The 24,836-nt window shown below is 41.2% G+C and overlaps 1 long non-coding RNA gene and 1 pseudogene across 1 annotated transcript; both read right to left on the minus strand.

Annotated features, from left to right (window-relative positions):
• Positions 1–292: 292 nt before the first annotated feature.
• Positions 293–11,262, minus strand: LOC141110611 (cornifelin homolog B-like; annotated as a pseudogene).
• A 528-nt stretch (positions 11,263–11,790) lies between these two features.
• Positions 11,791–12,411, minus strand: LOC141110019 (uncharacterized). The gene is made up of 2 exons (XR_012236210.1): positions 12,052–12,411; positions 11,791–12,003 (listed from the first exon to the last, which is right to left on the minus strand). It is a non-coding gene; the product is annotated as an uncharacterized lncRNA (long non-coding RNA).
• Between the last annotated feature and the right edge of the window lie 12,425 nt (positions 12,412–24,836).

A 24,836-nucleotide genomic window follows, 5' to 3' on the forward strand; every position in this document is an offset into this window, starting at 1 on the left:
TTACAAAAAAAAAGGAAGTGCCTGAACAAGTCCATCATGGCAGAAGTACTGGGCGTTCTTGTGCTTTTGAAGTTCTATGAACAAGCTGAAATTTACACTGGATTTTAGTGATTTACATTCAATTTAATGATGGTTGGTGTGGACCTGACTAGTCCTGTAGATGGCAAGATACTAGAAAATAAGTTCTACACCAGGAACATTTGTTAATTAATCAATTTACTGATGGTTGGTGTGGACCTGACTAGTCCCATTGATAGTAAAACACTAGAAAATCAATTCTACACCAGGAACATTTGTAATAATTGTAATTTTATTTTGCTCTTAAAAAAATAGAGATCCATGCATGCAGATAAAAGGAAAATTAAATATCATTTTAATAAACTCTGTACAGTTGTTATGAAAAGCTTATACACAAAAATGTAAATTAACAATGTTGCCCACAGCAAGCAGAATGGAGCTTTTCTTTGTCCTAGTGAATGAAACAGAGGGACGCATCTGAATTTTTGCACTGGGCAACACCACATTTTTATTATCTATGTATTGCAAAGATTATTTCTAGTATAAAATATTCATTGATAACTATGGGCCACATACATGAAAGTGGCTGAAAGGAAGAATATCATAATATCTTGGAAAACTGCTAAAATTGTATATATTTTTTACACAACAGTCACTACATCAATGGGTATACTTTTTGAACAGTCACCCTTAAGAACAAATTTTGGTTTAATTCTGTAGACCAGTGGTTCTCAACCTCAGCCCTCAAGTACCCCCAACAGGCCATGTTTGCAGGTTTTCCTTCATCTTGCACAGGTGCTTTAAATTAGAGTCAATGGCTTGGTATTTTGAAAAGCAATTTTATCTAAGAGATAATCCCAAAACATGGCCTGTTGGGGGTACTTGAGGACTGAGGTTGAGAACCACCGGTGTAGAAACAAAGCAGTGAAATGAAATCTGCGGTCGCTGTTGGCTATTGCCTTTTACTTATTACCTTTTTGAAGATCAACTCCATCCAAAATAATATTCAAGTATACTGTGAATGCCAACAGCTTGAACCACATACCTGTTCGTTACATTTCTACTGAAAAAATATCGCAACCAGATTTTCCCGTTTTGCCTAAGTGCCGGTTCACACAGGGGCGATTTGTCAGGCAACCTAGCCGCTTGACAAGTCGCGTCCCGTCCTGTACTACGGAACCATTCTAATAGGAGCGATGCAAGTCTCTCCGACTTAGAAAAAGGTTCCTGTAGTATTTTTGGGGCGACTTCAGGCGACTTGCATTGACTTCTATACAGAACTCGTTTTGCAAGTCGCTGCTGAAGTCGTGTGCAGATCGCCTCGGTGAGGCGACCTGCAAGTCGTGCCGCCCCTGTGTGAACTGGCACTAAATACCATTGTAAAGCCAAAAGGTGTTACACAATGTATTTTTCTTGGGAAATTGATTCATCGCTTTAAAATGCAGCTGCAAGAGAGTGCATGCATTGCAGCTTTTGAAAGGGGCTGGTGGACTCAATTGAAATCCGTTCACACTTCTCAGTGTACGTTAACATCTGTGTTAATGCCATGCATGTTATTAGGGCATTGCTATTAATTTTTAATGGTACCCCAATGCACATAAACAGTAAAAAACTAAAAATGCACCTGTGCTATAGCGAATGGCATAAAAATAATAATACAAGCACATTTTTTACTGTATTGAGGCTCATTATTGGTGAACGTGAATGGGATACCTTAATGCAAGGTGCAGTTCCCCGAGTATAATATAGTGTGGTATTCTCAGAGTGTCATAAAAAGCTAAGGAGTAATATAAAACAGAGGTACACATCACAGCATGAAATATTGAAACTGGCATTTATATGGGGGAAATAAATATACAATTTAAAATCCAGTTTTCAACTACAAGCTCTAAATGCTTTCACAATTTGAACAGAGTAATGTAATGTTAGTGCAGAATCACAGTTCTTCTTGTAGCTTTGCCAGATGTTGGTTGGGAAGGAGGGGGTGGGGGGGTCAGGGTGACAAACGTAGTAACCTCTTCCCCTTCAATGAGATTTCTGTGTTTTTCAGGTTCTCTCAAAGTTAAAAACAGTCCACGGATGCCCGCCATGACACCGACATGCTAATGATTCATCAGTTCCGGGCCTTCAGCTCCCGCGCCATCTGACAGATGGTACACGGTCCGCAGAATGTGAGGCACACACAGTCATTGCAGATGCTTCCCTATAGGACAAAGACAGAGATAATTTAGACATCACAGATTATTTATGAAAAATATAGACTTAAGAAGAATTATTAAAACTGAACTCTGAGCACAAAAGCTCACCACAAAGTGATCGACTTTGCGTGCACCAAATGTCTTTGCACACCTAGCTATTACCTTGTAGAAGTAGCACCACTAACACTGCTAACACATCATGGCTGTGCTCTACATAGTCTGTACAGAGAGCTGAGCTGTGGGAGAGGCCCAGCAGGTCCACCCACTACAGGTGGCCTGTAGAAAACTACAGGAGGGGGCGGAGACAAGACCAGTCACCCTGCAGAGGGAGAGAGGGCAGCAGTTGCTGGTCTTTATTACAGGAAGTTCCAGCACAAAGAATTATTTTTTTTTTCACTGGATTACACAAAGCAGGCCAAGATACCAGAATACATACACATGTCTTGTATCTAGACAATATTTGCTTATCCAGACGTTCAGCTTTAAAGATCCTATGATCTTCTATATTGATAGTGCAAGTATTTTTATTGTTGTCCATTTGCTCTTAATAAAAGTATTTACTGCACTAGTTCGTCTCTCCTTTGCTTTTTTTAAAGCTATATCCTCAGCTGGTGGTGATGAAGAAGCAGCAAGATTATTGAACAGATCTTCTATATTACTAGAGACTTACAAATATGAGCATATATAAAGACTACATGTATTTTATTATATATATATATATATATATATATATATATATATATATATATATATATATATATATATATACACACATACACACACACACTATATGTGTATATATATATGTATATACATTATCACATCAGTGTTTGTTCTCCCTCTCCCCATAACATTTGTATTATTATCTGTTGATTCTGACAGTAGATCTTTTTTTTTTATCACTTTTTGTAACGGGCCAAGCTGTCCAGCAAAAATGGCAGTTGAAGTTACAGGAAACTGCAGTTTCCTGCTATCAACCAGCGAAAGCACTGACTGTATTAAATTGGTTGAGATCATTCAAAAAATTGTACAACAGTACAGTTAACCCTTTAGGGCCAGTTCACACCACAAAAACACACTCCAGACTTGTTCCTGCATGCGCGTGTTTCCGGGGGGTTTTTGATGTGTTTCTGAATGCATTGCAGGTACTTTTTTTTCTGTAACTAAAAAGCCCTGGAACTGACTGCACTGGTTTGAACTATGCCATTGGAAACCATACAAACTACTTTCCATGCGTTTTTGATGCAGAACAAAAACACACTAGAGGGCATGTGGTGTGAACTGGCCCTTAAAGTGGAACTAAAAGTTTAAAAAAACCATATGAACAGACAGGCTCTTCTTTTTTTTGCAGAAGGGACACACAATTTCTCTTCTGCATTAAAAAAATTTACCTGCCTGTATGCAGTCTTCTTTAAAATGTGCACGGAGCTGCGCATGCATAACTTAGAAAACAGTCTCGGCATGGTGCCAGGATAATAAACTCTTGTGCATGGGCAGGAGTTAATGTCATGCTGTGCTGGCCAATCAAGAGAGCCAAAGATGCAACACCTGGAAGAAGCCAGGTAACTCACGGACATCAGAGTTCTGGGAAGAAAACTTAAAAGGTAGCTCCAGTGTGAAAAAAAAAAAAAAAAAAAAGGAAGAAGAAAAGTCAGCAGCTACAAATACTGTAGCTGCTGACTTTTAATATAAGGACACTTACCTGTCCAGGGATCCTGCGCCGATTCATCAACTGGCTTGGGGTGCAGGCGCCAGCATTGTAAGTAAGGGAAACCGGCAGTGAAGCCTTCACTGCCAATGTGCGAGTCGTATCGCGCTTTATGAATGGTTCCGCCATCTTCTGGGACCTGCGTGTATCCCAGAAGGCAGCGGGGGAAAGGAGGAGAGGCCGGAAACGTCTCAGAGGGTGCAAACAAGCAGAGCTTCCACCTTTTGGGTAAAGCTCCGCTTTAAGAACTGTATTTTTCAATCTTGACTCCAGTACAGAAAATCTATACAAAACCACTATAAAAATATATACGTAACACTATACATTATCTGTTAAAAAAATAAAAAGGAACACATTTTTATTAGTAAAGACTGTGCTCCTTATGCTTTAGTCTAATCCTTACCGGGATATGGTAGCGCTCCCTCATGCCAGTGCGCATGGCCATCACGGTACCTCCTAAAAATGGCAAGCAGCAGCATTCCCCATACTGTGTGGCTACTTTGCACGCCAAAATGCAAGGGATAAATGCTCCACAAAGGCCTGAAAGAGAGAAGAACTTTGGGTTAATGAAACAAAGTAAAATTAAAAAAAAAAAAAAAAAAGTGCTCAACAAAGCGAGTTGAAGGATGCTGGACGTCATTTAACCTGGAAGAGGAGCAGAACCACAGCGCTGGATTAGCGAGTCTGCAGGTGACAGCACCTGAGATTGGGAAAGTATACCACTAGGGGCTAATGGGGCATTCACTTTTTTAATGACCCAAACTGCAATTAAATTTTAATGCAGGAAAAAAAAAAAGTACCCTTTTTTAATGCAACACCACACAACGCACAGCATGGGCTTTGTGATGAACTGCAGTGCAGCTGTAGTGCCCTGTACACACGGTCGGGCATTGATCGGACATTCCGACAACAAAATCCTAGGATTTTTTCCGACGGATGTTGTCTCAAACTTGTTTTGCATACACACGGTCACACAAAGTTGTCGGAAAATCCGATCGTTCTGAACGCTGTGACGTAAAACACGTACGTCGGGACTATAAACGGGGCAGTAGCCAATAGCTTTCGTCTCTTAATTTATTCTGAGCATGCGTGGCACTTTGTGCGTCTGATTTGTGTACCCACGATTGGAATTTCCAACAACGGATTTTGTTGTCGGAAAATTTTATAGCAAGCTCTCAAACTTTGTGTGTCGGAAATTCCGATGGAAAATGTGTGATGGAGCCTACACACGGTCGGAATTTCCGACAACAAGGTCCTATCACACATTTTCGGTCGGAAAATCCGACTGTGTGTACGGGGCATAACAGTGAGTTGAGGGCGCCATTCAAAAGGAATGGCACCTCACCAGAGTACACGTGTTACTGCAACAGTGTTAAAGAGTACTAAGGCAAAGGAATCTACCTCCAGTTTGAGCACCCACACATTATAGGGCTTTTACCAATTCCCTATTTTATATAAAAAAAAATCCCATACTGTAAATAAATAAGCCAGTGTGAATTAGTGCATTTTATTTTTCGAATTGATTTTTACAGTGTACTAGAATGTAGGCACCAGGCTTCCCCCACAGATCATTTCAGGTGCACTCATTCCCATATCCCAATTTGTAAACTACAGGGAGGAAAGAACAGTCATGATATGCCTTTTGGGTACATTGTAAAACCTCGAATACGTACAGATGCCCATGTCTTCACAGCAGTCCATAACTTCGGAGTTCCATTGGCCGCTACTGGCAGAGTAGCCTTGCGCTGCCTGGGGCTGAGAGGTCATTGGGTAAGACATGGTGACCTGGAATAGAACATAAATAAGACATCAGCAATAAGGCTGAGACATGGTAAGTATATATTGGACAAAATATACCTTAATTTACTGGACAAATAAATACAAAATTCATCAGAGGACTCGTAGTTTGGACTTACAGGACAAAGCAAATTGTTCGCTAAAGCTGACCCATGCAGGTGCTGATATTTTTCTTTTATTGGTGGAAAGAGTCAGCAAGGGGCCTCTTGCATAAACAGTTTTTGGGCTTCTACATTAAACTAATGCATAAATATAAACATGCTTGCTGTGCATTGATTGAGTTTAGAGGAAGTGAGCAGTGTTCAGGTCTGTGTGTCAGAGGGAAGGAGTGTGGCATCTCCCTAAACACATCTAATGTAAATAGGGACCCTATATTCCAGTGGGTTCATTTGTAAATGCATAGCAAGGACAAATTGTGTGTGCACCCCTGCCTTTTTTTTTTTGCTATTGCCAGGCAAGTAACATTACATATCAGGTACTTCTGGGTATGGGAGAGCATGCAACTCCCTCTCAATCTACCAATGAGACATTGCTAGTGATTGGCCACCCAGGTCAGAATGTGAAATAAACATATGCAAATGCATAAAGAGTTAAGATAACAGAAGCTGGAGGTCTCCTGAGAAAGGTCACAACATCACATTTCCAGGTTCATCTAATGTTCCAGAAGAGTTGCTATTATATCATATCTCTAGAGATAAGCGGGAGTCACGTTCTGTATGTTTATCAAAACATTCTTTCTGAAATCTCCAGTTCCCTTACTACTGACCCATGTCAACAACCTTGACATCATAAAAAACCCATCCCAAAAAACATACAGCCTGCCAATCCTGGCCTTCTTCAGAATATGCTAGCTGTCTGTTATATTTAGTCACAAACCCGGAACCAGCATGCAGCAAACATGCACCAGAAAAGTCAGAAATGCTCATACTTATGCTTGTTCCTTAAGGTATTAATAAAAGCATTACGACAGCCAGGAAGCTAACATTTCCCAAAGAACCTACATTTTTGGATGTATGTAAAGGGATATTACATCTGATATATAAATCATTAGTTAAAGCATAACTCAAACAATTTGGAAAGGTTAGAACTTTTGTATTGCTTCCCTATTGGGAAGACTCACTAAGAATGATTGGAAATCCCTCATTTTGTAGTTGTCACCACCAGTTTTAGTGCTGTATAATCCAATGGGATCACCTGTTCAGCAGTAGAAAGGGGGATTTTCCCTTCACTTCTGGTTATGTCTCGGAGGGGGGGAAAGAAATCTCCCTGGTGAAGAAACACTGAACAGTAGAATTTGATGGAGATCTAACCCCTCCGCATTATCCAAAACAAGAAACGTTGGCTAGAGGTTGGCTTTAACTATAAATTAAAGAGTTTTGCTAGAGTTCTACACACATATATATATATATATATATATATATATATATACACATACATACATACATACATATACTGCCAATTACATTAAGGCCCTGTTTCCTGTGTTGGTAGAGCTGCATGGGCGATTTTCTGATCACACAAATCACACAACTAAATTACATAATAATAATTACATACATACAATCGCCTGCTTCTAAAACATGGCTATTTTGGCCAATTTGTAGACCTGAGATCAAAATGTGACAATTGCACAATGTTCTAAATCAGTTGTATTTGAGCCTTGTTCCAGGCACAAAAGCCGATCAGAAGTCAGAGGACCCCCCTACTGTGAAGGAATGGTTTAAAAATATAGGTGAGCTGTTAAGAATGGAGAAGCTTATGTGCCAACATAGGGGTAATGCACATAAATTTGAGAGGTTATTTATGGGCATTTTGGTTGGATGTTCTGGGGCTTAGGCTCATTACTGGCTAGTTTGGTTAATTTCTGCAGGGTATAAAGGAAGGCAGATTGACATCTATTTTATCAGGTGAGACATTTTTCTCACTGTATAAAACACCACCTGAATACTTTGGAATCCCCAAAAAGAGCTTGCTTCAGGTAAGGTTCTACTGGTAGAATGAAGTGGTTGTCTATAGGCTATCGCTGACCTGTGCAGACACCCTAGGGTTACCAAATGACATGGGAAACTTTGAACGCTGTTGGTAAAGTTTTTCAGCCAATTACTATTGTTTCCCCAGAGGTGAGGCCAAAGCCAGGGGTGTCTACACAGTTCATAGCTACCCTCACTCAGATGGCGTGTCCCCAATGTGTGCAGTACGTGCAGTGCACACGGTTTCCAAGTGGGAGGGGGCACACTGTGCATGTGCAACATTGACCTTTAAGGTGCAGCCACACCTATCGGATGCAGCTGCAGCTCAATGGAGATCCACGTATATTGGCAATGTAACTGCCCTCTGTAGGGACAGGTGCAGTGCCAACCAAAAGGTTATCAAGTACCCATGTAACAATTCCAAATAATAAAAAGGTATTTATAGCACCCAGAAAAAAACAAGTTTGCAATCTAAAGATCTGAGGGATGAGGGGCACAGGCGAGGGTCACAAGCTCCAGGCTCATACACACTGGCTGCTGATAAGCCTGTATGGACCCATAGCATAGAGTCGCAAAGCAAAAGATCTTGATGAAGGATCCTGCAAATAGGCCCACTTCATTTAAAAATCATTCCTGCTCAAGTGGAAATTATAGCAAGCAGCTTCTTCCAAAAAGCTATGTGACAGCTGGATCTTCTGACCACCGCCTTGTATGTAGATAAGTAGTGAGTCTCCATTTCAAATTATCTTTATCTGCTTAGATTGTAAAAATCTATTTGTCATTGTCAACATTATATGGAAAGCAAGGTACAACACCCAGTCTAATTATTACTGGTCATAAAAATACCTCTGATTGCTTCTAAATGCTAGATGGCCTTCAACCAGAAAAAGAAAACAAAGGACTACTATGGAAAAAGAAACCCTTGAATACGGTGACCTACAAAATGTTTCTCTTTCACTGGAAAGGTGCGTTGAAATAACAGATAACACCAGCTCAAATAGATTTCCATTTTTGTTTTCAAGAATTAAGCCACTAGGTAACGTCTCCGGTGGTCTCCATTGATGAGATCTTTATACTGGATCCCCAGGCTTGAACAACTACCACAACCATAGAGGGGCCACTACTCTCTATTACTTTTTTATTGAGCATTATGAGGAGTAGAAAGATGGAAGAGCAAAGATGGTGAAACACTTCTAATGTAGCGTACACACGAGCGGACTTTTCGACCGGACTGGTCCGATGGTCTGACGGACTTTCGACGGACTTCCAATGGACTTTCCGAATGAATGGACTTGCCTACACACGATCACACCAAAGTCCGACGGATTCATACGTGATGACGTGCGACCGGACTAAAATAAGGAAGTTGATAGCCAGTAGCCAATAGCTGCCCTAGCGTCAGTTTTCGTCCGTCGTACTAGCATACAGACGAACACATTTTTCGACCAGACTCGATTCCGTCGGAAAGATTTGAAACATGTTTTATTTCTAGGTCTTTTGGGAAAAAAAGTCCGCTGGAGCCCACACACGATCGAATTGTCCGACGGAGTCCGGTCCGCCGGACCAAGTCTGCCGGAAAGTCTGCTCGTGTGCATAAGGTGGGTGTGAACTACTGCGAGGGGAAACCCTATTTTAATAAATAGGATGACTCAGTCAACCATATTGTACCTACTAATTAAATATTTTATGTAGACTATATACTACTGAGCATATGTACACCTAACAAGCTCACATCTGCTCAAGGAACATTCACTGTAAATTAAAAATAAACTTACTGAATAAAGCAGATTTTATTGTGAAATTACCCATGGCTGCTAATCAAAATTAAAAAAATTAAAAAATTCATCAAACTGATACAGCACTTTAGAATTCTTCATTGCGTTCCGTACTGTTCTATTGAATAACCCAATGGGCTTCCTTTTTCTTAACCAACAAAAGCAGAAAATTGCAGTAAACAGGAGTAACCCGCTAAAAAAAGCTTAAAGCGAAATTAAACCCAAATAATAATGTAATATATTACAGATAACCAATTATTAGATAGCTATTATAATAAACTGACACAAACAGAAAAATGACAGTGATAGGAGTAACCAGATGAAAAAAGAAAAGGGCAAATAGAAAATCTGCATTGCACTTGTGTTTACTTAAAAAGCTCTGGAAAAAGGAGAGCAAGTAATATGTCCCACGTAACACAGCAGTCTATCTGAAGCTAATTTTAAAATTTCATGCAAAGAAAGTCCCTCCCAAAATCTCAGATATACCAAAGAAGAATGAATATGTGAAAAGAGATGCAAAGTAAAATGGATAAGGTCTAAATGTATCCAAGAGTGACAATTATCATGACTTTCCCGAATTTTACATTCATGATAATCTTATTTTGGAAGCCATAGCAGCCAACTGAATCACTTTTATAAAGCTGAATGTGTTGGGATCATTTCTGTTTGATTGGCATGGGTTATGCCACTCAGCGCATCATGCTGTGCCGCCTAATGAATAGACAGTCAAAGGCTAGGTGGTTGGAGCAGGTTCCCTAAACAGGTGTGGCTGCTCCAAGTACCATAGAGTTGAACTGTCTTGGTGCGTTTTCATTGAGAGCACCTAGAGACTTTAGACTTAAGCCAGAAAAACAAAACAGAGCACCACACCACAAGGTTTTTCAAAAACAGGTTTTAAAAAATCTGAAAAATCCCCCCAAATTTTCAGTAAAATAGCCTGCTAAAAAGCTGCAAACACAACCAATGCATCTAAAGGGTTTATGTGGCCCCTTAACTACTGGATATTGCAGTCTGGTGCTCTGTCCTAATCAGAAACCAGCATGCATACTTTTTATTTATTTTTATAGCAGATAGATATGAGATGAAAGCTGCTTGAAATTTTGATTTTATTCAGATCATGCAATTATCAGATGCCTATTAGTATTATGATCATACAGGATTTATATAGCGTTAACAGTTTAAGGAGGCAGCATTGCAGACACACCTGAGCCAGCAGATCTCAGAAAAAAACCCCCACAAAAAACACATATATATTTAATATATATGTAAAAAATATGTTACCAGCCAACATTTGAGAAAAGGCTAATGCCACAAATATTCATAAATATATATATATATAATTATTATTATTAATAATAAGAAAATATATGTATATACATACACACACACACACACATATATAATTGAAATCCATCTATCAGTATAGTTCAGTTCCCATGCAGAGAAAGCAACCTCAGACAGAAATGATGAGAAAAGTCTCCATAACTGATACCTACTTGTGCTGCAGTGATGTCTTGAAACAAAGATGCTGAATGACAAATCCTCCCAGAGTTAGATATTTATACTGCACCACGGAGCCAAATCTGGGTCTGGGAGGATACAGCAGGTAATTTATCCACAGGTTTCCACCACCTCCCTTCTTTGTCACAGCCGCTCCCATGTCACAATTCCTTTCCTCCTTATCTGTGCATCATCACCTGCTGTTTGTTAGGAATGCAGGAATTGGAGATACAAATGCTGACATCACAAAGCTAAACTGAAATTTAGGAAGTTCCTAGATTAGCATCTGAAGTACACATGCTTCCACTCAAAATTAGGTTTCATAGTTACATAGTTACATAGTTAGTAAGGTTGAATAAAGACACCAGTCCATCCAGTTCAACCCGAGTGAGTGTGTGTCTACAACCCTGACCCTTGTCCCTAACCCTGTACATCGCACACTCACATCAGTCCCTACCCTCAATCCAAGGTCCCCATTCATATACTAGGGCCAATTTTGGACAGAAGCCAATTAACCTACCAGCATGTCTTTGGAGTGTGGGAGGAAACCGGAGTACCCGGAGGAAACCCACGCAGGCACAGGGAGAACATGCAAACTCCAGGCAGGTAGTGTCGTGGTTGGGATTCGAACCAGCGACCCTTTTTACTGCTAGGCGAGAGTGCTAACCACTACACCACTGTGCCGCCCAGATGAGGCGATGAGGTTTAATCCTCATCTTCCAGTCTTCCTTTATTCTTTCTATATTTTTGCCCTCATTCATCTTTTTTTTCCCTCGTTCCTACTGTCTCTTGCTTTTTCTTGCTCTGTCATTTTTCTTTTACTGTATGTCCTTTTTTAACTATTTGAACTTTATATATCTTTTTTTCCATTTGCTTGCAATTTTGTGTATTTTTTTAAATGAATGTTGCCCCCAAAAAGATGCCCCCTATCTTTTTTTTCCATTGACATTTGAGGTTTGAGATTAAAAAAATTCTATGCAAATAAACATCTATCTATCTATCTATCTATCTATCTATCTATCTATCTATCTATCTATCTATCTATCTATCTATCTATCTATCTATCTATCTATCTATCTATCTACCCTGTTTCCCCGAAAATAAGACCTAGCGTGATTGTCAGTGACGGCTGCAATATAAGCCCTACCCCCCAAATAAGCCCTACCCTGTTTCCCTGAAAATAAGTCCTACCCTGAAAAAAAGACCTACAAGGACTTTAACTAGGGCTTATTTGGGGGGTAGGGCTTATATTGCAGCCATCACCGTCAATCACGCTGTTGGCAAATGTAGATTGTCTAGGGATATTTTTAGTCCCTCGATAAGTCTGCATAAGATGTACCTTACAATCCCCACAGGCCTGTGAGATTAGCCCATTGAGACAATGATAAAAAACTCTAAAAGTCTCGCCGAGCAAATCTAATCTTTATTCTTTGGTGTGAAAGGGGGCTTTCAGAAACTACCGCCCCTTGACCGCGTCATACAAATTATCCAATAAAATACAGAAACAATTTATGACAAAAGTGAAACTAATTATTTTTAAGATATCACGTGCTTTACAGGAAACGAAACACAAAAGATAACAGGGATGTGAGAAACGAATCTAGATTACATTACACTCCTAGTAATATGTGAAATAGAGTACAGGGAAAAACACAAAATGGAAACTAAGTTTTAAAATGGATGTGGTTAAGCTAAATATCCGTTCACACGCTAGGTCTTATTTTCGGTGAAACAGGGTATCTATCTATCTATCTATCTATCTATCTATCTATCTATCTATCTATCTATCTATCTATCTATCTATCTATCTATCTATCTATCATATAAAAAGTCTACACACCCCTGTTAAAATGTCAGGTTTCTGTGATGTAAAAATAAAATGAGACAAAGATACTTTTTTTCCACCTTAGGCTGCATTCACACCTGAGCATTTTCAGCTCATAAAACGCCTGAAAAAAACACCGGAAAAACGCCCAACAAGCAAAATCCCATTCCTTTCAATGGCACACGTTCACATCTGAGCATTTTGTCACCTGAAAAATGCCCTAAGCTCAAAAAAGAACCTGAGCTTCTTTGGGGCAGATTACAGACGTTTTTCTGCCTTTTACATTGGTGACCTGTACAAAATCGCGGTAAAAACGCTCAGCTGTGAATGTAGCCTTCATGTGATCTATACAGGGCCGGTGCGACCACTAGGCAAACTAGGCAGCCGCCTAGGGCGCACTGCTGCCTAGGGCGCCTGGCCACTGGTGTTCCTACTCTCTTCTCTTTGCAGAAAGCAACCAAGTCTCAGCATCAGCAGGCAGCCGCCGCTCCATTCGCACATAGTGTCAGAGGCACAGCAGTGGTGGAGGACTTTGTCTGTGTCCCGACTTCCGAATGAATGGAAGCAAGCAAACATTCATTGATGGGCACTGGTTGGCTACATTGATGGGCGCTGGTGAGGCTGCATTTGATGGGCAATGGTGATGCTGCATTTGATGGGCGCTTCATTAAAAAAGTGGGGTATACATGGGCAGGGTAAAGGGGGTGGAGTCAGAGGTGGAGCCGAGGGGGTGGCAAAATTAGGTTTCGCCTAGGGTGTCAAAAATCCTTGCACCAGACCTGGACCTATAAACTATACAACTCAGTTGAACAACAAACTGAAATCTTTTAGGTGGAGGGAAGTAAAACTAAAAAACTAAAATAATATTGTTGCATAAGTGTACACACCCTTAACCACTTGACGACCGCCTCACGCCGATGTACGTCGGCAAGGCGGCACGGACAGGCAAAATCACGTACAGGGTACGTGATTTGCCTTCCGCGGGTGGGGGGTCCGATCGGACCCCCCCCCCGCCGCCCGAGGCGGTCCCGTTCTGTCCCCCGGCGATCAGAGATGAGGGGGAGGCCATCCGTTCGTGGCCCCCCCCTCGCGATCGCCGCCGGCCAATGGGAACACTCCTTTGCTGCTGTATGCTAAACAGCAGCAAAGGAAGTGATGTCATCTCCCCTCGGGTCGGTAGTTTCCGTTCCGGCCCGAGGAGAGACGACATGTGAGTGAGTGCACCAACACACACACACACAGTAGAACACAGTAGTTAGTGAGGTAAATATTTAGGTTCGCCGTCAGCGTTTTATAGCGACAGGGACCCCCATATACCACCTAATAAATGTTTTAACCCCTTGATTGCCCCCTAGTTAACCCTTTCACCACTGATCACCGTATAACCGTTACGGTTGACGCTGGTTAGTTTTTTTTTTTTTAGGGCACCCGCCGTTTATTACCGAATAAAGGTTTAGCCCCCCGATCGCCCGGCGGTGATATGCGTCGCCCCAGGCAGCGTCAGATTAGCGCCAGTACCGCTAACACCCACGCACACAGCATGCGCCTCCCTTAGTGGTATAGTATCTGATCGCATCAATATCTGATCCGATCAGATCTATACTAGCGTCACCAGCAGTTTAGGGTTCCCAAAAACGCAGTGTTAGCGGGATCAGCCCAGATACCTGCTAGCACCTGCGTTTTGCCCCTCCGCCCGGCCCAGCCCACCCAAGTGCAGTATCGATTGATCACTGTCACTTACAAAACACTAAACGCATAACTGCAGCGTTCGCAGAGTCAGGCCTGATCCCTGCGATCGCTAACAGTTTTTTGGTAGCGTTTTGGGGAACTGGCAAGCACCAGCAGCCTAGTACACCCCGGTCGTAGTCAAACCAGCACTGCAGTAACACGTGGTGACGTGGCGAGTCCCATAAGTGCAGTTCAAGCTGGTGAGGTGGCAAGCACAAGTAGTGTCCCGCTGCCACCAAAAAGACAAACACAGGCCCGTCGTGCCCATAATGCCCTTCCTGCTGCATTCGCCAATCCTAATTGGGAACCCACCGCTTCTGCAGCGCCCGTACTTCCCCCATTCACATCCCCAACCAAATGCAGTCGGCTGCATGAGAGGCATTTTCTTTATGTCCTCCCGAGTACCCCTACCCAGCGAACCCCCCAAAAAAGATGTTGTGTCTGCAGCAAGCGCGGATATAGGCGTGACACCCGCTATTATTGTCCCTCCTGTCCTGACAATCCTGGTCTTTGCATTGGTGAATGTTTTGAACGCTACCATTCACTAGTTGAGTATTAGCGTAGAGTACAGCATTGCACAGACTAGGCACACTTTCACAGGGTCTCCCAAGATGCCATCGCATTTTGAGAGACCCGAACCTGGAACCGGTTACCGTTATAAAAGTTAGTTACAAAAAAAGTGTAAAAAAAAAAAAAAATATGAAATAAAAAAAAAATAGTTGTCGTTTTATTGTTCTCTCTCTCTCTATTCTCTCTCTCTATTGTTCTGCTCTTTTTTACTGTATTCTATTCTGCAATGTTTTATTGTTATTGTTATTGTTATTATGTTTTATCATGTTTGTTTTTCAGGTGTGTAATTATTTATACTTTACTGTTTACTGTACTTTATTGTTAACCATTGTTAACCATTTTTTTGTCTTCAGGTACGCCATTCACGACTTTGAGTGGTTATACCAGAATGATGCTTGCAGGTTTAGGTATCATCTTGGTATCATTCTTTTCAGCCAGCGGTCGGCTTTCATGTAAAAGCAATCCTAGCGGCTAATTAGCCTCTAGACTGCCTTTACAAGCCGTGGGAGGGAATGCCCCCCCCACCCCCACCGTCTTCCGTGTTTTTCTCTGGCTCTCCTGTCTCAACAGGGAACCTGAGAATGCAGCCGGTGATTCAGCCAGCTGACCATAGAGCTGATCAGAGACCAGAGTGGCTCCAAACATCTCTATGGCCTAAGAAACCGGAAGCTACGAGTATTTCATGACTTAGATTTCGCCGGATGTAAATAGCGCCATTGGGAAATTGGGGAAGCATTTTATCACACCGATCTTGGTGTGGTCAGATGCTTTGAGGGCAGAGGAGAGATCTAGGGTCTAATAGACCACAATTTTTTCAAAAAAGAGTACCTGTCACTACCTATTGCTATCATAGGGGATATTTACATTCCCCGAGATAACAATAAAAATGATTAAAAAAAAAAATATGAAAGGAACAGTTTAAAAGTAAGATTAAAAAATCAAAAAAATAATAAAGAAAAAAAAAAAAAAAAAAAAAGCACCCCTGTCGCCCCCTGCTCTCGCGCTAAGGCGAACGCAAGCGGCGGTCTGGCGTCATATGTAAACAGCAATTGCACCATTCATGTGAGGTATCACAGCGAAGGCCAGATCGAGTGCAGTAATTTTTCCAGTAGACCTCCTCTGTAAATCTAAAGTGGTAACCTGTAAAGGCTTTTGAAGGCTTTTAAACATGTATTTATTTTGTTGCCACTGCACGTTTGTGCGCAATTTTAAAGCATGTCATGTTTGGTATCCATGTACTCGGCCTAAGATCATCTTTTTTATTTCATCAAACATTTGGGCAATATAGTGTGTTTTAGTGCATTAAAATTTAAAAAAGTGTGTTTTTTCCCCAAAAAATGCGTTTGAAAAATCGCTGCGCAATTACTGTGTGAAAAAAAAAAATGAAACACCCACCATTTTAATCTGTAGGGCATTTGCTTTAAAAAAATATATAATGTTTGGGGGTTCAAAGTAATTTTTTTGCAAAAAAAAAAACTTTTTCATGTAAACAATAAGTGTCAGAAAGGGCTTTGTCTTCAAGTGGTTAGAAGAGTTGGTGATGTGTGACATAAGCTTCTAAATGTTGTGCATAAAATGCCAGGACAGTTCAAAACCCCCCCAAATGACCCCATTTTGGAAAGTAGACACCCCAAGCTATTTGCTGAGAGGCATGTCGAGTCCATGGAATATTTTATATTGCGACACAAGTTGCGGGAAAGAGACAAATTTTTTTTTTTTTTTTTGCACAAAGTTGTCACTAAATGATATATTGCTCAAACATGCCATGGGAATATGTGAAATTACACCCCAAAATACATTCTGCTGCTTCTCCTGAGTACGGGGATACCACATGTGTGAGACTTTTTGGGAGCCTAGCCGCGTACGGGACCCCGAAAACCAAGCACCGCCTTCAGGCTTTCTAAGGGCGTGAATTTTTGATTTCACTCTTCACTGCCTATCACAGTTTCGGAGGCCATGGAATGCCCAGGTGGCACAAAACCCCCCCAAATGACCCCATTTTGGAAAGTAGACACCCCAAGCTATTTGCTGAGAGGTATAGTGAGTATTTTGCAGACCTCACTTTTTGTCACAAAGTTTTGAAAATTGAAAAAAGAAAAAAAAAAATGTTTTTTCTTGTCTTTCTTCATTTTCAAAAACAAATGAGAGCTGCAAAATACTCACCATGCCTCTCAGCAAATAGCTTGGGGTGTCTACTTTCCAAAATGGGGTCATTTGGGGGGGTTTTATGCCACCTGGGCATTCCATGGCCTCCGAAACTGTGATAGGCAGTAAAGAGTGAAATCAAAAATTTTCACCCTTAGAAATCCTGAAGGCAGTGATTGGTTTTCGGGGTCCCGTACGCGGCTAGGCTCCCAAAAAGTCCCACACATGTGGTATCCCCATACTCAGGAGAAGCAGCTAAATGTATTTTGGGGTGCAATTCCACATATGCCCATGGCCTGTGTGAGCAATATATCATTTAGTGACAACTTTATGAAAAAAAAAAAAAAAAAAAAAAAAAAAGTGTCACTTTCCCGCAACTTGTGTCAAAATATAAAACATTCCATGGACTCAATATGCCTCTCAGCAAATAGCTTGGGGTGTCTACTTTCCAAAATGGGGTCATTTTGGGGGGTTTTGTGCCACCTGGGCATTCCATGGCCTCCGAAACTGTGATAGGCAGTGAAGAGTGAAAGCAAAAATTTACACCCTTAGAAATCCTGAAGGCGGTGATTGGTTTTCGGGGCCCCGTACACGGCTAGGCTCCCAAAAAGTCCCACACATGTGGTATCCCCATACTCAGGAAGGAGAAGCAGCTGAATGTATTTTGGGGTGCAATTCCACATAGGCCCATGGCCTGTGTGAGCAATATATCATTTAGTGACAACTTTTTGTAAATATTTTTTTTTTTTTTTTTTTTGTCATTTTTCAATCACTTGGGACAAAAAAAATAAATATTCAATGGGTTCAACATGCCTCTCAGCAATTTCCTTGGGGTGTCTACTTTCCAAAATGGGGTCATTTGTGGGGGTTTTGTACTGCCCTGCCATTTTAGCACCTCAAGAAATGACATAGGCAGTCATAAACTAAAAGCTGTGTAAATTCCAGAAAATGTACCCTAGTTTGTAGACGCTATAACTTTTGCGCAAACCAATAAATATACGCTTATTGACATTTTTTTTACCAAAGACATGTGGCCGAATACATTTTGGCCTAAATGTATGACTAAAATTTAGTTTATTGGATTTTTTTTATAACAAAAAGTAGAAAATATCATTTTTTTTCAAAATTTTCGGTCTTTTTCCGTTTATAGCGCAAAAAATAAAAACCGCAGAGGTGATCAAATACCATCAAAAGAAAGCTCTATTTGTGGGAAGAAAAGGACGCAAATTTCGTTTGGGTACAGCATTGCATGACCGCGCAATTAGCAGTTAAAGCGACGCAGTGCCAAATTGGAAAAAGACCTCTGGTCCTTAGGCAGCATAATGGTCCGGGGCTCAAGTGGTTAAAGTAATATTTTGATGAAGCACCTTTTGTTTTTATTACAGCACTCAGTCTTTTTGGGTATGAGTCTATCAGCATAGCACATCTTGACTTGGCAATATTTGCCCACTCTTCTTTGCAAAAACACTCCAAAACGGTCAGATTGTGAGGGCATCTCCTGTGCACAGCCCTCTTCAGATCACCCCACAGATTTTCAAAGGGATTCAGGTCTGGGCTCTGGCTGGGCCATTCCAAAACTTTCATCTTCTTCTGGTGAAGGCATTCCTTTGTTGATTTGGATGTATGCTTTAGGTTGTCATGCTGAAAGATAAAGTTCCTCTTGATGTTCAGCTTTTTAGAAGAAGCCTGAAGGTTTTGTGCCAATATGGTATTGGAACTGTTCATAATTCCCTCTACTTTGACTAAGGCCCCTGTTTCAGCTGAAGAAAAACAGCCTCAAAGTATGATGCTGCCACCCCCATGCTTCACGGTGGGTATGGTGTTCTTTTGGTGATGTGCAGTGTTGTTTTTGCGCCAAGCATATCTTTTGGAATTATGGCCAAAAAGTTCAACCTTGGTTTCCTCAAACCATAACACATTTCCCCACATGCTTTTGGGAGACTTCAGATGTGTTTTTGCAAAATTTAGCCGGGCTTGGATGTTTTTCTTTGTAAGAAAAGGCTTCCGCCTCTACCCCATAGCCCAGACATATGAAGAATACGGGAGATTGTTGTCACATGTACCACACAGCCAGTACTTGCCAGATATTCCTGCAGCTCCTTTAGCTCTGGTTCACATTGGAGCAATCTGACATACCAAATCGCACGCCAAATCTGTGGCAATTGCCGGCAATGGCACTGTTTGAATGGGTGCGACGCCAGAGTTGCGGTGCCGCACCGATTCCCAAAAGTAGTTTATGTACTACTTTTGGCGACTTCGGGGTGCAATTTCCATTGAATTTCCTGGGACTGACATGAGGGAATAAAATCGTGCGAGTCCAGCTGAACTCGCACAATTTCATTCCCGCTGTCAGTGTGAACCTAGGCTAAATGTTGATGTAGGCCTCTTGGCAGCCTCCCTGACCAGTATTCTTCTCGTCTTTTCATCAATTTTGGAGGGACGTCCAGTTCTTGGTAATGTCACTGTTGTACCAAATTTTCTCCACTTGATGATGACTGTCTTCACTGTGTTCCATGGTATATCTAATGCCTTGGAAATTCTTTTGTACCCTTCTCCTGACTGATACCTTTTAACAATGAGATCCCTCTGATGCTTAGGAATTTCTCTGCGGGCCATGGCTTTTGTTTTTCAATTGAGTTGTACAGTTTATAGGTCACGTTAAAGGTGGAAAAAGTTTTTGAAATGATTTATGAGAGTACAACCCTAAGTGAAAATGTCCAAATTGGCCCAATTAGACATTTTCCCTCCCTGGTGTCATGTGACTCGTTAGTGTTACAAGGTCTCAGGTGTGAATGGGGAGCAGGTATGTTAAATTGGGTGATATCACTCTCACTCTCTCATACTGGTCACTGGAAGTTCAACATGGAACCTCATGGCAAAGAACTCTCTGAGGATCTGAAAAAAATTATTGTTGCTCTACATAAAGATGTAAAAAGGAAAGAAACCTGCGCTAAAGAGCAATTAAAAATACTAAACTGCAGCTGCAGCAAAAAAACACCAATATCTGTGTAATTAACTAAAGCAAATAAAGGGGTGTACTCACTTTTGTGAGATACTGTATATATACATGCATACACACACACACACATTCATTGCAGTATTACCCAGTAGGAAAGATTCCGTCTTATACCATATATACTGAAAACATCCTGGCTGTGTCCAGCTTGGCTTTTCATGTGAATAACCACTCTGTATACAATGCCAATATTTATTCATTACTTTTCTTTTAAACACTTTTTTTTCATAAAGCCCAAAAATGAATTATTGAAAAATAAAAAAAAGGGCATATGATGCAGTTAATAGCATTAAAAAACAGTTTCCTCTGTAATAGTTTTAATGTCTGTTGATCCTGTCAGAAGAATATTTTCCATTTCCTTTAATAGGCAGAGCAGTCCAACTAAAGTGGCTGTTATAGGGTTTGGGACAAACTATACAACACTGATAGGGAGTGATTACAATGATCAGCTTTTATTCATATCATTTGAACCTTTTTTTTTTGCCAAAAGTAAAAAAATCTGGTGCTGTAATGTTTTAAAAATTGTTAACTGGAGTTGGGCTTTAATTAATTTGCTTGCCTCTTAAAGTCCATCTAGGACTCAGTTTTGTTAGCAAGCAAAAGAAGTAGTGGATCATACGATTGAAGGGAAGGGACCAGTGTCTCTGTTTGTACTCCAAAAAAATGTTTTTACTGAAAGTCAAAAATTTTTTTATTTTCTTAATTATACATTAGAAGACACAGGATGAGTAATCAGGTACATTGGGACATCCAAAAGCATTCCAACTGAGGTGAGGGCAACAGAGCAAATGAAAAGCTAACAGGCCCACAAAAAAAAAAAAAAAAGAATGACAGCTTAATTGAAGGGGCCTAACAGAGTCACCTGAAGAACATTATGACCAAACCCATCGGCTGAGGCTTAAACATCCACTTGGTAAAAATGTAATGAAAGTAGAAGACCAGGTGGCAGAGTTGCAAATATGTGGAACGGATTTCTGTCCGGCCATGACAGGAAAAAGGGCAACTTTGCCCTTAAGGTCATGAGCTTGAATGATTCCACCTAGCGATACTGAAACAGGCTAGGCTGTCTCCCTAGGGGGCCTTCAGGAACAAACAACCAGAGGGTTGGGCAGTTGTAAAGATTAAAGATGCTGTAGCTAAGAAAAACTCAAACAGTACATACCACATCCAGACAACAGAGGGAAATCTTGTCAGGATGTTTGGGAACAAAACAACAACTGGTGGAACAATATCCCGATTAGGGTAAAAGGAAGAAACCACCTTAGAAGAAATGAAGCATTAGGACCAAAAACATCCTTATCCCTGCACAACTCAAGAAACGATTGGTTACAGGTTAGGGCTGTCAACATTTTCCTTGCAGAAGTGATGGTTGAGTAAGGATAGACAGGAAAAAATCCTGGATAGGTTCAAAGGGCAGTTATAAAAGCACCGACAGAACCAGGTTGTGATCCCACAAAGTCAATGGGGAATGAACAGGAGGGACAATGTGAGCAACCCTATATGATGGCCTTCATTAAAGTGGTTCTAAAGGCTGAAGGTTTTTTACCTTCGTGCATTCTATGCATAAAGGTAAAAAATCTCCTGTGTGCTGTGCCCCTCTCCCACCCAGCTCCCAAATTCTTACCTGAGCTCCCTGAGATCCAGCAATGGTCACTATAGCCTCAGCTGTCCCAGGACTCTCCCTCCTCAATGGCTGAGACAGCAGCTGGAAAAAAAAAGAAACCACAAACGAATTGGCCCCCATAGTAGTGCCCAGAGTCCCTGTCTTTTTTTGACATTTGCTTTCCTTTTACCCCAAAAACTGGTCAGAATTGGTTTACAACAGTCACATCTAAAGGGACTTCAATGGTGACAACATTTAAGCTTGCCGAATTGCAAACAGGATTTCCCAAACTGCTAGCCAATTGTACCAGGCAGATTTTCTTATCACTAGTTCTGAGTCCTCAGGCCCTTGAAGTATTCACCAAGTCCAACTGGTTAAAAGTGTTACTGCGAACATACATACAAAAATTATGGACACTTTTGCATGTGCACATCATACAGACAGACATCAATCCTTGTGTATTGATCACTGGGTCTAGAGAATGCATGGGGCACCTGTATATGCATATCATAGACCATAGGCATGTGCACAGGGTGTGCCAGGTTTCCTAGGCAAACCCTAATCACCTCGTGTGGTGCCGATTTCCCCTGCTTCCTGGCGCCCCCAGTCTCCCCCCTGCAGTGTTGCCAGCTTCCCTCCTCTCCCGCCGGCTGCTGTGGGGGATGTTTCAGGATGGAGAGCGGGGGGGAAGGGTGAGTGAGTGATCTGTACTGGTCGCTCCTGTGTTCATTCTGGGGAATCATTGCCCAAAGTCCTTTTCTCTGTCTCAAAAGTGAGACATCCGGGGTCTGTTTAAACTCTTGATATTTCACCAAAGCCCACCAACAGGGCTGCTAAAAAAAAAAAAATCAAAAAGTATAAAAAATAATATGGTAAAATATAATTAAAATAAAAAAACTCCTGACACCTTCCACTGCCCTACTGACACCAATCTCTGCTCTACTGACACCGTCCCCTGCTCTGCTCATATACACGCATTTGTGTTTGTGCTCTGGGGTGCACAACCTAATGCAATAGGCTGTGAACACCAATGTCACAGACAATAATTGTCAAATAACTCAAAAAAAGCAGACACGTATTTGAAGCACAGAAGTGAGAAGTTCAGTAAAGCCGAATCAGAGAACTACATATGCAGAATGACTTATGTCTCTATTCAAAAAGAAAAGAAAAAAGAATATTTGCCATTTTACACATACTAACAGCTAAATAGGAAGACATATATCTTTTCAGGCGGTAAGCAAGGAGTTCAATAAAGCCGAATCAAGGCATTGCGTATGTAGAATGTCATTTGTCTTTATTCCAAAAAAAGAAAAATTTATATTTGTCCTTCTAAACAAATTTTGACAGGCCCAGGGCCACAGATCAAAAGGGCATTCTGCTACTGATACCTCTAAATTCTATATCACACACCATTGAGATATTAGTTGTATAAAAGTAGAATTTGTAAAGGTGAGTACTAAAGGTCATTCTTTATCTGCAGCTGCAGGATAGAACAGGTCTGGAACGGGATGCCCAGCCTCAAGAGGAGGGCCTACATGACTATGTTTGCAGCATAGGCTGTAGTTAGGCAGAATAGCAAAGGGGGTTTTAACTGAGTAGGAAGGCCTACCTGATTGGTAGACATGTGCGATTAGTTTCGTATGAATCGAAAATTCATATGAATTTCCGTAAATTCGTACATTCGGAAAGATCCGAAATACGAATTGCTATGCTTCCAAATTTTGTACGAAATACGAAATTTCGTTTACATATTTTGGATCCAAATTCCTAACGAACATTTACATAGTTACATAGTAGGTGAGGTTGAAAAAAGACACAAGTCCATCAAGTCCAACCTATGTGTGTGATTATGTGTCAGTATTGCATTGTATATCCCTGTATGTTGTGGTCATTCAGGTGCTTATCTAATAGTTTCTTGAAGCTATCAATGCTCCCCGCTGAGACCACCGTCTGTGGAAGGGAATTCCACATCCTTGCCGCTCTTACAGTAAAGAACCCTCTACGTAGTTTAAGGTTAAACCTCTTTTCTTCTAATTTTAATGAGTGGCCACGAGTCTTGTTAAACTCTCTTCTGCGAAAAAGTTTTATCCCTATTGTGGGGTCACCAGTCTGTTGTATTTGTTAGGAAGAGTTAACGAACCTAAAAGTTAAAAGCCCAGGAAGTCAGCACAGCACAGGGATGGTGGGAGCCCCTCATAATGATAAATTCATCAAAATGAACATACGTAATTTTTACGAAAAGTTAACGAACCTAACGAAAATTCGTATTTCGTACGAAATTTCAGACACGAATTATGAAATACGAATTAATTCTAATACGAAATGGAATGGAACGAAACAAAACTAATTTATTGACGGTGCACATGTCTACTGATTGGAGGGGAGCAAGGTGTGGTCAATAATAGTTTAGGCAGAAGTGGGTTTGACTGAGGGTCAGTTGGAGCAGGACAGACAAGGAGAAACGTTCCCCTCCCTCCCATATATGTTACTGTTGGTTGGTCACCCTTCGTTTGCCGACCCCCCACCTTCCCCCGTTGACGTTTGGCGAAAGGTGGGGTACGTTATTTGCAGGGTATTTGACTTAGGGGTGTGATGGAGTCATAGCAGTGTGCAGGGGTCTCAGGGTTTTGAAGGTGGGCATGGTCAAAATTGTCTGTGGAGAATGATGGGTGGGGCCCATCTTTGGTATGGGTACCTTCCCAAATAAGTGACATCAGTAAGACGACATCGGTATTGGGGCTGTATCAGGTGGTAATGTGGTAACTAATTGTCCCAGAGTCAGTGTAGTTGTGGCTGGGGGCCGTGGTATGGAACTGATGCTTGATACAGTCGAGTCGGTAGACCATGCTTGCCTCCAAAATACCTGGACTTAAAAGAGTCAGTCATTGTAAGTTAGCTGGGTAAAGTTTTGCTTTCATGGAATGTAATAAAAGATGTATCGGTTAAAATGTTTGTTAATAAAAGGCTGCTATGGCCATTTAAA

The sequence above is a fragment of the Aquarana catesbeiana genome, linkage group LG10 (assembly GCF_042186555.1).
Source record: "Aquarana catesbeiana isolate 2022-GZ linkage group LG10, ASM4218655v1, whole genome shotgun sequence".
Taxonomy (NCBI): Eukaryota; Metazoa; Chordata; class Amphibia; order Anura; family Ranidae; genus Aquarana; species Aquarana catesbeiana.